Raw genomic sequence first — 14,529 nt, 5'->3', positions numbered from 1 at the left:
TTTTTTCTTGTAAATTTGTTTGAGTTCATTGTAGATTCTGGATATTAGCCCTTTGTCAGATCAGTAGGTTGCAAAAATTTTCTCCCATTCTGTAGGTCGCCTGTTCACTCTGATGGTAGTTTCTTTTGCTGTGCAGAAGCTCTTGAGTTTAATTAGATCCCATTTGTCAATTTTGGCTTTTGTTGCCGTTGCTTTTGGTGTTTTAGACATGAAGTCCTTGCCCATGCCTGTGTCCTGAATAGTATTGCCTAGGTTTTCTTCTAGGGTTTTTATGGTTTTAGGTCTAACATGTAAGTCTTTAATCCATCTTGAATTAATTTTTGTATAAGGTATAAGGAAGGGATTCAGTTTCAGCTTTCTACATATGGCTAGCCAGTTTTCCCAGCACCATTTATTAAATAGGGAATCCTTTCCCCATTGTTTGTTTTTGTCAGGTTTGTCAAAGATCAGATAGTTGTAAATATGCGGCATTATTTCTGAGGGCTCTGTTCTGTTCCATTGCTCTATATCTCTGTTTTGGTACCAGTACTATGCTGTTCTGGTTACTGTAGCCTTGTAGTATAGTTTGAAGTCAGGTAGTGTGATGCCTCCAGCTTTGTTCTTTTGGCTTAGGATTGACTTGGCGATGCGGGCTCTTTTTTTGTTCCATATGGACTTTAAAATAGTTTTTTCCAGTTCTGTGAAGAAAGTTATTGGTAGCTTGATGGGGATGTCATTGAATCTATAATTTACCTTGGGTAGTATGGCCATTTTTATGATATTGATTCTTCCTACCCATGAGCATGGAATGTTCTTCCATTTGTTTGTATCCTCTTTTATTTCATTGAGCAGTGGTTTGTATTTATAGTTCTCCTTGAAGAGGTCCTTCACATCCCTTGTAAGTTGGATTCCTAGGTATTTTATTCTCTTTGAAGCAATTGTGAATGGGAGTTCACTCATGATTTGGCTCTGTGTTAGTCGGTTATTGGTGTATAAGAATGCTTGTGAGTTTTGTACATTGATTTTGTATCCTGAGACTTTGCTGAAGTTGCTTATCAGCTTGAGGAGATTTTGGGCTGAGACAGTGGGCTTTTCTAGATACACAATCATGTCATCTGCAAACAGGGACAATTTGACTTCCTCTTTTCCTAATTGAATACCCTTTATTTCCTTCTCCTGCCTGACTGCCCTGGCCAGAACTTCCAACACTATGTTGAATAGGAGTAGTGAGAGAGGGCATCCCTGTCTTGTGCCAGTTTTCAAAGGGAACGCTTCCAGTGTTTGCCCATTCAGTATGATATTGGCTGTGGGTTTGTCATACATAGCTCTTATTATTTTGAGATACGTCCCATCAATACCTAATTTATTGAGAGTTTTTAGCATGAAGAGTTGTTGAATTTTGTCAAAGGCCTTTTCTGCATCTATTGAGATAATCATGTGGTTTTTGTCTTTGGTTCTGTTTATATGCTGGATTACATTTATTGATTTGCGTATGTTGAACCAGCCTTGCATCCCAGGGATGAAGCCCACTTGATCATGGTGGATAAGCTTTTTGATGTGCTGCTGGATTCTGTTTGCCAGTATTTTATTGAGGATTTTTGCATCGATGTTCATCAAGGATATTGGTCTAAAATTCTCTTTTTTGGTAGTGTCTCTGCCCGGCTTTGGTATCAGGATGATGCTGGCCTCATAAAATGAGTTAGGGAGGATTCCCTCTTTTTCTATTGATTGGAATAGTTTTAGAAGGATTGGTACCAGCTCCTCTTTGTACCTCTGGTAGAATTCGGCTGTGAATCCATCTGGTCCTGGACTTTTTTTGGTTGGTAAGCTATTGATTATTGCCTCAATTTCAGAGCCTGTTATTCGTCTATTCAGAGATTCAACTTCTTCCAGATTTAGTCTTGGGAGGATGTATGTGTCGAGGAATTCATCCATTTCTTCTAGATTTTCTAGTTTATTTGCGTCGAGGTGTTTATAGTATTCTCTGATGGTAGTTTGTATTTCTGTGGCATGGGTGGTGATATCCCCTTTATCATTTTTTATTGCGTCTATTTGATTCTTCTCTCTTTTCTTCTTTATTAGTCTTGCTAGTGGTCTATCACTTTTGTTGATCTTTTCAAAAAACCAGCTCCTGGATTCATTAATTTTTTGAAGGGTTTTTTGTGTCTCTATTTCCTTCAGTTCTGCTCTGATCTTAGTTATTTCTTGCCTTCTGCTAGCTTTTGAATGTGTTTGCTCTTGCTTTTCTAGTTCTTTTAATTGTGATGTTCGGGTGTCAATTTTAGATCTTTCCTGCTTTCTCTTGTGGGCATTTAGTGCTATAAATTTCCCTCTATACACTGCTTTCTATGTGTCCCAGAGATTCTGGTATGTTGTGTCTTTGTTCTCGTTGGTTTCAAAGAACATCGTTATTTCTGCCTTCATTTCATTATTTACCCAGTAGTCAATCAGGAGCAGGTTGTTCAGTTTCCATGTAGTTGAGCGGTTTTGAGTGAGTTTCTTAATCCTGAGTTCTAGTTTGATTGCACTGTGGTCTGAGAGATAGTTTGTTACAATTTCTGTTCTTTTACATTTCCTGAGGAGTGCTTTACTTCCAACTATGTGGTCAATTTTGGAATAGGTGTGGTGTGGTGTGGTGCTGAAAAGAATGTATATTCTGTTGATTTGGGGTGGAGAGTTCCGTAGATGTCTATGAGGTCTGCTTGGTGCAGAGCTGAGTTCAATTCCTGGGTATCCTTGTTAACTTTCTGTCTTGTTGATCTGTCTAATGTTGACAGTGGGGCGTTAAAGTCTCCCATTATTATTATTGTGTGGGAGTCTTAAGTCTCTTTCTAGGTCACTAAGGACTTGCTTTTATGAATCTGGGTGCTCCTGTATTGGGTGCATATATATTTAGGATAGTTAGCTCTTCTTGTTGAATTAATCCCTTTACCATTATGTAATGGCCTTCGTTGTCTCTTTTGATCTTTGTTGGTTTCAAGTCTGTTTTATCAGAGACTAGGATTGCAACCCCTGCCTTTTTTTGTTTTCCATTTGGTTGGTAGATCTTCCTCCATCCCTTTATTTTGAGCCTATGTGTGTCTCAGCACATGAGATGGGTTTCCTGAATACAGCACACTGATGGGTCTTGACTATCCAGTTTGCCAGTCTGTGTCTTTTAATTGGAGCATTTAGCCCATTTACATTTAAGGTTAATATTGTTATGTGTGAATTTGATCCTGTCCCATATGATGTTAGCTGGTTATTTTGCTCGTTAGTTGATGCAGTTTCTTCCTAGCATTGATGGTCTTTACAATTTGGCATGTTTTTGCAGTGGCTGGTACCGGTTGTTCCTTTCTATGTTTAGTGCTTCCTTCAGGAGCTCTTTTAGGGCAGGCCTGGTGGTGACAAAATCTCTCGGCATTTGCTTGTCTGTAAAGTATTTTATTTCTCCTTCACTTATGAAGCTTAGTTTGGCTGGATATGAAATTCTGGGTTGAAAATTCTTTTCTTTAAGAATGTTGAATATTGGTCCCCACTCTCTTCTGGCTTGTAGAGTTTCTTCCGAGAGATCAGCTGTTAGTCTGATGGGCTTCCCTTTGTGGGTAACCCAACCTTTCTCTCTGGCTGCCCTTAACATTTTTTCCTTCATTTCACCTTTGGTGAATCTGACAATTATGTGTCTTGGAGTTGCTGTTCTCGAGGAGTATCTTTGTGGCGTTCTCTGTATTTCCTGAATTTGAATGTTGGCCTGCCTTGCTAGACTGTGGAAGTTCTCCTGGATAATATCCTGCAGAGTGTTTTCCAACTTGGTTCCATTCTCCCCGTCACTTTCAGGTACACCAATCAGACGTAGATTTGGTCTTTTCACATAGTCCCATATTTCTTGGAGGCTTTGTTTGTTTCTTTTTATTCTTTTTTCTCTGAACTTCTCATTTCATTTCATTCATTTCGTCTTCCATCACTGACACCCTTTCTTCCAGTTGATCGCATCGGCTCCTGAGGCTTCTGCATTCGTCACGTAGCTCTCGTGCCTTGGTTTTCAGCTCCATCAGGTCCTTTAAGGACTTCTCTGCATTGATTATTCTGGTTATCCATTCGTCAGATTTTTTTTCAAAGCTTTTAACTTCTTTGCCATTGGTTTGAATTTCCTCCTGTAGCTCGGAGTAGTTTGATCTTCTGAAGCCTTCTTCTCTCAGCTCGTCAAAGTCATTCTCTGTCCAGCTTTGTTCCGTTGCTGGTGAGGAGCTGCGTTCATTTGGAGGAGGAGAGGTGCTCTGATTTTTAGAGTTTCCAGTTTTTCTGCTCCGTTTTTTTCCCATCTTTGTGGTTTTATCTACCTTTGGTCTTTGATCATGGTGACCTACGGATGGGTTTTTGGTGTATATGTCCTTTCTGTTTGTTAGTTTTCCTTCTAACAGACAGGACCCTCAGCTGCAGGTCTGTTGGAGTTTGCTAGAGGTCCACTCCAGACCCTGTTTGCCTGGGTTTCAGCAGCGGTGGCTGCAGAAGCACAGATGTTGATGAACCGCAAATGCTGCCTGATCATTCCTCTGGAAGTTTTGTCTCAGAGGAGTACCTGGCCGTGTGAGGTGTCAGTCCGCTCCTACTGGGGGGTCCCTCTCAGTTAGGCTACTTGGGGGTCAGGGACCCACTTGAGGAGGCAGTCTGCCCGTTCTCAGATCTCAAGCAGCATGCTGGGAGAACCACTACTGTCTTCAAAACTCAGTTGGAAATGCAGAAATCACCTGTCTTCTGCGTCGCTCACACTGGGAGATGTAGACTGGAGCTGTTCCTATTCGGCCATCTTGGCTCCTCCAAGCATGAAAGGATTTCTTGAAGACAGCATACTGATGGGTCTTGACTCTATACATTTTGCCATTCTGTGTCTTTTAATTGGGGCATTTAGCCCATTTACATTTATGGTGAATATTGTTATGTGCGAATTTGATTGTGTCATCATGGTGCTAGCTGGTTATTTGTTAGACTTGTTTATGTGGTTGCTTCATAGTGTCACTCATCTGTGTACTTCAGTGTGTTTTGTAGTGGCTGGCAGTGGAAAGGAAAGTTTTTCCTTTCCATATTTAGTGCTTCTTTCAGGAGCTCTTTCAAGACAATGATGAACACCCTCAGCATTTGCTTGTCTGAAAAGAATCTTATTTCTCCTTTGCTTATTAAGCTTAGTTTGGCTGGATATGAAATTCTGGGTGGAAATTCTTTAAGAATGTTGAGGCCAGGTGCGGTGGCTCACGCCTGTATTCCCATCACTTTGGGAGGCCAAGGTGGGTAGATCACCTGAGGTCAGGAGTTTGAGACCAGCCTGGCCAACATCACAAAACCCCATCCCTACTAAAAATACAAAAATTGGCCAGGTGTGGTGGCATACACCTGTAATCCCAGCTACTTGGGAGGCTGAGGCAGAAGAATCACTTGAACCCGGGAAGTGGAGGTTGCAGTGAGCTGGGATCACACCATTGTACTCTATCCTGGGCAGGAAGAGTGAAATGAAGCTGCACCTCAAAAAAAAAAAAAAAAAAAAGAATGTTGAATATTGGTCCCCAATCTTTTTTGGCTAGTAGGGTTTCCACTGAGAGGTCTGCTGTTAGTCTGATGTGTTTCCCTTTGTAGGTGGCCTGGCCTTTCTCTCTGGCTGCCCTTAACATTTTTTCTTTCATTTTGACCTTGGAGAATCTGATGATTATGTGTCTTTGGATTGATCATCTTACTGGGGTTCTCTGGATTTCCTGAATTTGAATGTTGGCCCTTCTTGCTAGGTTGGGGAAGTTCTCCTGGATGATATCCTGAAGTATGTTTTCCAATTTGATTCCATTCTTCTCATCTCTTTCAAGCACTCCAATCAGTCATAGATTTGGTCTTTTTACATAGTCCCATATTTCTCGAGGTTTTGTTCATTCCTTTTCATTCTTTTTTCTCTATTCTTGTCTGCCTATCTTATTTCAGAAAGACAGTTTTCAAGCCCTGAGATTCTTTTCTCTGCTTGGTCTATTCTGCTATTGATACTTGTGGTTGCATTGTGAATTTCTCAGGTTGTGTTTCTCCTCTATTTCTCAGGTCAGTTATGCTCCTCTATAAACTGACTATACTGTTCAGAAGCTCCTCCATTTTATCATGATTCTTAGCTTCTTTGCATTGGGTTGCAAGATGCTCCTTTAGCTCAGCCAAGTTCATTATCACCCACCTTCTGAAGCCTACTTCTATCAGTTCAGCCACCTCAGCCTCAGCCCAGTTCTGTGCCCTTGCTGAAGAGGTGTTGCGGTCATTTAGAGAAGAGGCACTCTGGCTTTTTGAATTTTCAGCGTTTTTTGCATTATTTCTCATCTTTGTGGGCTTATCTACCTTTGATTTTTGAGGTTACTGATCTTTTTTTTTTTGTTTTTTTGAGACGGAGTCTCACCCTGTTGCCCAGGCTAGAGTACAGTGGCACGATCTCGGCTCACTGCAACCTCAACCTCGTGATCTGCCCATTTTAGTCTCCCAAAGTGCTGGGATTACAGGCGTGAGCCACTCTGCCCAGCCGAGTTTGCTGATTTTTTTTTTTTTTTTTTTTTGAGACTGAGTTTAGCTCTGTCACCCGGGCTGGAGTGCAGTGGCACAATCTTGGCTCACTGCAACCTCTGCCTCCCGGGTTCAAGCCATTCTCGTGCCTCAGCCTCCAGAGTAGCTGGGATTACAGGTGCCTGCCACCATGCCCGGCTAATTTTTGTATTTTTAGTAGAGATGGGGCTTTACAATCTTGGCCAGGCTGGTCTCAAACTTCTGATGTCAGGTCATCCGCCCTCCTCGGCCTCCCAAAGTGCTGAGATTACAGGCATGAGCCACCACACCTGGACAGTTGCTGACCTTTAAATGGGGTTTTTGTGGTGTCTTTTTTGTTGATACTGTTGTTGTTGTTTTCTGTTTTTCTTTTAACAGTCAATGCACTTTTCCATAGGGCTGCTGTAGTTTGTTGGGGGATCACTCCAGACCCTAGTTGCCTTGGTCTTTCTCTTATCTGTAGGTATATCACCAGCGAAGGCTGTGAAACAGCTAAGATGGCAGCCTGCTCCTTCCCCTGGGAGCTCCATCCTGGTGGGGTGGGGGTGGGGGTCGGGGGACGTACTGACCTGTTGCCAGCCTGCACACTGCTGTAGAAGGTGTCTGGAGATCCCTGTTAGGAGGTCTCACCCAATCAGGAGGGACAGGATCAGGGACCTGCTTAAAGAAGCAGTCTGGTTGCTTTTTGGTAGATCAGGTGTGCTGCATTGGGGGTAACCGTTCCTTGCCCAGACTGCCTGGACTCTCCAGAGCCAGCCAGCTTAGAAAGGCTGAGTCATTCATGTACCCTAAAACTTAAAGTATAAAAAAATAAGAAGAAGAAGAAGAAAGGCTTAGTCAACTGAACTGCAGAGACATTGGCCACTCCTCCCCCTAAGGGCTTGTCCCAGGGAGAGATCAGAGTACTGGTCATATAACCCTGGCTGAAGTTGCTGAAATTCCCGCAGGGAGTCCCCACCCAGTGAGGAGGGATGGATTGGGTTCCCACTTAAAAAAGCAGTCTGGCCACGATCTGGCACAGCAACTGTGCTGCCCTGTGAGGGACTCCTCCTCATCAGGACCACCTGGATTCTTGGGAGCAGGCTAGAACAGCTGGGTCAACTGAACTGCAGAAATGGCAGCCGCCCCTCCCCCTGGGAACTCATCCATTTTAGGCAGTCTGTAGCCTATTGCACTGGCTGGCTAGAATTCCAAGCCAGTGGGTTGAGGTGCCATGGAAGTGAGGCCCGCAGAACGACACTGCTTGGTTCCCAGGATTCAGCCCTCTTCCTAGGGGGGCGTACGGATGGATTTCTCACCTTGCTGGGATTCCCAAGGGTGGAGTCTATAAAACTCCTGGGTTTCTGTGTGAGCCTGAGCAACTGCTCTGCCAAGACTCCGCACAGCTCTGTATATTGGACCTAAGGCCCTGGTGGCCTGGGTTCATGAGGGGATCCTCTGATCCATGGTTGCAAAGATTCGTAGGAGAAGTGTGGTTTCCTGAGTGGGGTTACACAATCACTCACCGCTTCCCTTGGCTGAGGGTGGGAGTTCCTTTGGCTCCCCAGTGCTCTTGGGTGGGCCATTGCCATACCCTGCTTTTTTTGTTGTCTATGGGTCATGCCATCCTCCTAGTCAGTCCCAGTGTGAGAACCTGGACATTTCAGTTGAAGGTGCTGAATTCACTTGCTGTTGTCATTCTTCTCTATGAGAGCCATCTTGTTTCTAATCGGCTATCTTGGCCCCTCCTGCCCCCTTCTTGTCTTACAGGTGGAAACTGAGGAATAATCCCAGTGCTTTGTGAAACTGCTATGAAGAATTTTCAAGTCAAACTTAAGTTGGAAGATAGTGACTAGAGCAAACAGACCAAAGCATTTATTTATTTATTTATTTATTTATTTATTTATTTATTTAATTTGTTCATTCCTGAGACAGAGTCTTGCTTTGTTGCCCGGGCTGGAGTGCAGTGGTGTGATCTTGACTCACTGCAATCTCCACCACCCAGATTCAAGCAACTCTCCTGCCTAAGCCTCCGGAGTAGCTGGGAATACAGGCGTGTGTCACCACTCCTGCCTAATTTTTTGTATGACCAAAGCATTTAAAGCATTGATTCTGAGGGCCTAGAACTCACTAAATGCTGGCAGACTCTAAAGTGATCTCAAAATAGACTTTCTGTAGTTGGAACACTTCTGTAGATATTCACTTGTATTGTACATGTGCAGTCTCCATGTCTGTAGCATTCAGATATGCAAATTCTATTATTTCTGTTCCCCATAGTCCTCTAGGCCACATTGGCAACTAGAGGTGTTTTTTTCTCTCAGCCCTATCTTGTAAATAGTCTGAGTTGTCTTTCTCTGTTATTGGATTTTCTCCCCGATTCTCCCTCCTTTTGTCAGTGTTCAGTAGTTTTTCCTCCACAGAAATGGTCCCAAGGCTTCTTTCCTTCTTCATCAGTTGATCAGTTTTTCAAAAGCTCCTCTTTTATTTATTTATTTTTTTTGAGACAGTCTCTGTCATGCAGGCTGGAGTGCAGTGGCACTATCTTGGCTCACTGCAAATTCTGCCTTGCTGGTTCAAGCAGTTCTCAAGCCTTAGCCTCCTGAGTAGCTGGGATTATAGGCACGTGCCACCATGCCCAGCTAATTTTTTGTATTTTAGTAGAGATGGGGTTTCACCATGTTGCCCAGGCTGGTCTTGAACTCCTGAGCTCAGGCAGTCTGCCTGCCTTGGCCTCCCAAAGTGCTAGAATTACAGGTGTGAGCCACCACACCCAGCCAAAACCTCTTTTTGACAAAGTTCAGCCTCATCCTATAGGTGATTTTGTACTCTCTGCTAAGATAAAATTTTCTCCAAATTGTTAGCCTTAGGATAAAGGACAATTTATGAACAAAAAACACTATTTGTTTCCTGAACAGTCAATTTAGTTATTGTACTAAGAAGTCTGTCAAACAAGACTTGTATTGCAGTTACCTCAGCTTTCAAGAAGGTTGTTTATCTGTGTATCATTGCTGTAGTCTTGAGTTGTGTTTTTTGATTCTGCTGGTCTTGTTATTATAACTTAGCATTAGTTTAGTGACGTTGCTAAGATAATGACATTGGTTATCTGTGAGGAGTCACAGATAGGTGAACATTTTTGTTTGCCTAATATCTTTGAATGATAGAAAATTTTAGTTTTGGTTATAATTTTGACTGAGTTAGAAAACAGACAAACACCGTTCTATTTTTTTTTGAAACTGGGTCTGGCTCTGTCACCCAGGTTGGAGTAGCTCTGTTGCCCAGGCCAGAGTGCAGTGGTGCGACCTCACGTTACTGCAACCTCTGCCTCCCAGGCTCAAGGAGTCCTCCCATCTCAGCCTCCCCAGTAGCTGGGTCTACAGGCACATACCACCATGGCCAACTAATTTTTTAATTTTTTGTAGAGGCCTGGTTTCACCATGTTGCCCAGACCGCTCTCAAACTCCTGAGCTCAAGCAGTCTGTCTACCTCAGCCTCCCAAAGTACTGGGATTACCAGTGTGAACCTCTGTGCCCAGCCCAAACTCAGTTCTTAAGGTGCTTATACTTAAAAAAAAGAAAAAAAAAAGGCATCTGTACATCTTCTTTATCCAAATGATGTTTAGTTTACACTAGAGTTTTTGATGTACGTGTATCTTGGTACCTCAGAATAGCAACTAGAATGTTTTGCCTTCATTATAAACAAAATTATTTAGAAATAGCAGTTGTGTTAAACAATATATTTTTAGTATCCCTTGAGTGATCCCAAGTAGTAATGCCATTTAAAAAAAAAAAAAAAACCAAGAGAATACTGGGTTATTTTGTTTTAGAAGAAGGTATATTTTACTGCTGTAAATTAGAGTGGAAAACTGTCTTATAGCGTACATTTAGAGAATGTTAATCCTGGAAGTCAGTTGCTGTTCGATACATAGACTCTTTGGTCCGTAAGGAGCAAGAACATACTAATTTTAAGGGAAGAAACATCTTCGAAGGCAGAATAGAATCTATAAACTGCATCATTTAGCCATTGGATAACAAAGTCTACAGTAGAGCTTGCAGCTGGTTGGCTTAAACAGGAAAGTAGCCCTGAACAAGTTTTAATATACTCTGTGCAGCCCTTAGGGCATGGAAATTGAAGTACAAGCAGTGTAATAGCCACCAAGATTGTTACACGGAGAATGGAGGAATATGAAGGACTCTTCTTAGCCATATGAAGATAACACCAAGTATTTTCATTTAGCAAGTGGCCGTACCGCTATGCATCATTGCCTGTCCCCTCTCACCCTCCAGCCACATATGAGAGTTCCAGTTTCTCACCAACATTTGGTCTTCTTAGTCTTTAATTTTAACTATTCTGGTGGGTGACATCTTTTTTATTATTTTAAAATTTTAATCGTTTAATTGACCCATAATATTTGTACATATTTAGGGGATACATCTGATGTTTTGTTCTATGCATAGAACATGTAATGATCAAGTCAGATTAGGATATTCATCACTGAGTATTTGTCAATTCTGCTTTGGGAACGTTTCAGAATGTTCCCAAATAGCTGTCTACTAGCTATTTTGAAATATATGACCTATTGTTAATTATAGTCACCCTACTGTGCTGTCAAACATTAGAACTTATTTCTTCTATTTATGTTTGTACCCTTTAATCAACCTCTCTTCAGCCCCCACCCTCCACACATACCCTTCCTAGACTCTGGGATCTATCATTCTCTCTACCTTCGTGAGATCAACTTTTTTTAGGTCTCACATATGAGTGAGAACATCTCATTATTAATTTTCCTGGTGACTAATGAGGTTGCACATCTTTTCCTGTGCTTATTTGCCATTCATTGTATGTTATTTGCTGAACTGTTAAAATCTTTTACTCACTTTTAAATTGGGTTGTTTATCTTACTGATTCGTAAGAGTTATTTATGTGTTCCGGATATAAGTCCTTTAGAATTATATAATCTGGATATAAGTCCTTTATAAAGATGTGATTTGCAAGTATTTTCTCCCAGTATGACTGGCTTTTCATTTTCTTAACACCTGAACAGGGTAATTTAAAGAGCAGACGTTTTTGTGAAGTCTAATTTATCCATTTCTTGCTTTCATAATTTCTGCTTTTCATTGCCTATTTAAGAAACCTTTGTCTAATCCAAGACCACTAAAATACTCTGTTTTCTGCTAGAAGTGGTGTAGTTTTAGCTCATAAATTTAGGTTTATGATGCATTTTGAGGTAATTTTTCTCTGTGGAGTGAGGTGTAAGAGTCAAGGTTCTCTCTCTCTCTCTTTCTTTTGCATTTGGATATACAGTTTTTCCAAGACCATTTGTTGAAAGGAATACATCCTTTTCCCAGTGAATTACATTGACAGATTTGTTGAAAATCTGTTGGATTGGATGTATATGTGTAGATCTGTTTCTGGACTTTTCATTCTGTTCCATTAATCTATAAGTCTATCTTTACATTAGTAAACACTGTCTTGCTTACTGTATCTTTGTTAGTAACTGTGGAAGTCAGGTAATGTGAGTCTACCAATTAATTTTTTCCCAACATTATTTGGACTTCTCTAGGTTCTTAACATTTTCATATACATTATAGAAACAATTTGTCAGTTTCAAAAAAAAAAAAAACAAAAAAATAGATCCTGGAAATTTGACTAGGATTGCCTAGAATTTATAGAGCAATTTGGAGAGACTGACATTTTAACGACATTGCGTCTTCTGATTCATGAGCATGGCATATCTTTCCATATATTTAGATCTTTTTTCACTTCTTTCCAAAGTGTTTTGTATTTGTCATTGTACAGTCTTATATACTTTTGTTATATTTATCCCTGAGAATTTAGTGGTTCTGATGCTATCATAGGTTATATTTTAAATTTTAATTTCTTATTGCTTATTGCTAGTATGTAGAAAAATTTTTTCACATATTCACCATGTATTCTTACACATATTTTGTTATATTATCCCTAAGAATTTAGTATTTCTGATGCTGTTGTAGGTTGTATTTTTAATTTTAATTTCTAATTGCTTATTGCTAATATGTAGAAAAAATTTTTATATATTGACCATGTATTCTATGTCCTTCCTATACGCATGTATTAGTTCTAATAGCTTCTTTGTAGATATCTTTGCGTGTCTGCGTAGATTATCATGGTATCTGGAAATAAGGCCTGTTTTACCACTTTCCAAGTTGTATGCCTTTTTTTCTTGCGTTATTGAACTTACATAGGACCACCAGTAAGTAGTACAGTGTTGAATAGGAATGGTAAAAGCGAACTCAACATCCATGCCTTATTGTTGATCTTAGAAGAGAAAGCATTCACATTCCCTTCTAATTCTGGTTTGCTGAGAGTTGTTTATTATTAATGGGTATTGAATGTTTGCTAACACATTTTATCTTATCTGTTGAGATGGTCATATATTTTTATGGTTTGAATTAATACACTAAATTACATAGTTTGATTTTTTTGAGGGGGGCGGGGCAGGGCCTCATTCTGTCACCCAGACTGGAGTGCAGTGGCGTGATCATGGCTCACTGCAGCCTCGACCTCCTGGGCTCAAGCAATCCTCCCACCTCAGCCTCCTGAGTAGCTGGGGCCACCTGCACGGACCACCATGCCCAGCTAATTTTTGTATTTTTAGTAGAGGTGGTGTTTCGCCATGTTGTCCTCAGGCTGGTCTTGAACTTTTGGACTCAAGCTGTCTGCCCACCTTGGCCTCCCAAAGTGCTGGGATTACAGGTGTGAACTCCCATAATTGGCCTGGTTTAATTTCTTTATTGTCTACGAGCAAACTTTGTATGGTTTTAATTAAATTTGTTAAAGTATGTTTTATGATACAGAATGTGGCCTATCTTGGGGAATATTCTGTGTGCCCTTGAAAGAGTATTCTGTTGTTGAGCAGGTATTTCTGTAAACATCAATTAGAACCAACTGATTAACGGCGTTTTCTTTTCTTATATAATCCTTGCTGATGTTCTGTCAATAAAAAGTATAATAGTTGAAGCCTCCAGCTGTAGTTATGAATTTATTTTGTCTATCAGTTGGCCATTTTTGTTTCATGTATTTTGAAGCTCTGTTGTTGGTTGCATACATACGTCAGATTGGTATGTTGTCTTAGTGTATTGACCCCTTTATGAATATGTCGTATATAATGTCCCTCTTCGTTCTGAAGTCTGTTTTGTTGATGTTGTTATATAGCCACTCAAGCTTGCTTTCTTTCTAAGCACTTGGAAACTCAAGTACTTCCATGGGTTCTTTTTCCATTCTTTTATTTTAACCTACCTATTATTATATTTGAAGCAAACTTCTTGTTGGTTTTTTTCCCACTTTCTGGCATTCTCTGTCTTTTGGTGTGTTTAAGTCATTTGTGTTTTATATCATTATTAATATTTGGGGTTAGGTCTATAGCATTTTATGATTTTGTTCTTTCTGTTTTTCATTGTTCAATTTTTCTTTTCTTGCTTTTCATTGGATTATTTATACATTTTTTAATATTCCATTTTAATTTACCTAGTGTGATTTGTGTTACTTTTTGTATAGTTATTATATAGTGATTGCTTTAGGGATTACAGTATACATCTTGCACCCAGAAGCTAACTCAATATTAAATGCTTCATATTAGTTGATTGAAGGAATATTTTTGGAATCCAATTGTGATTTTTATTGTTACTGCTGGCATTTTTCTAAATAGTTATTGAAAAATGGTGTAAGCTTTTCCTTACATAGAATCTATTTAATATAATATTGCCCTGTAGAATTTTCTCAAAAAATATTTGACACTCTTTTAGTTCACTAATAATTTGCTTTGCTTCATCTACAAAGGTGACATTGTTTTATCTTCATAGTCTCACTTAGGCTGATGTTTATATGTATTATATAGCTCAGTTTTGCTTTTGAGCCAGTCTTTTTGTTTTTATGTGGCTCCTAACTTTAACTCCATAAGCTTTACCAGTGGCTAGCTTTGAGGACAGTGTAAATTATTGTTTATATGTTAATGAAACGGTTGAATGGCCCCAAGGTAAGTTCTGCTTCTTGAGTGTAATG

The 14,529-nt window shown here is 40.2% G+C and overlaps 1 protein-coding gene across 25 annotated transcripts in view; it reads left to right on the top strand.

Moving 5' to 3' along the window:
* The window catches only part of ANKRD12 (ankyrin repeat domain 12), a 148,823-nt gene that overhangs the window by 29,212 nt on the left and 105,082 nt on the right, over positions 1–14,529 (top strand). The window lies entirely within an intron of this gene.

Source organism: Pongo abelii, chromosome 17 (genome assembly GCF_028885655.2).
Source record: "Pongo abelii isolate AG06213 chromosome 17, NHGRI_mPonAbe1-v2.0_pri, whole genome shotgun sequence".
In the NCBI taxonomy this organism is placed as follows: domain Eukaryota; kingdom Metazoa; phylum Chordata; class Mammalia; order Primates; family Hominidae; genus Pongo; species Pongo abelii.
This window is presented reverse-complemented; position numbering and strand designations above follow the sequence as displayed.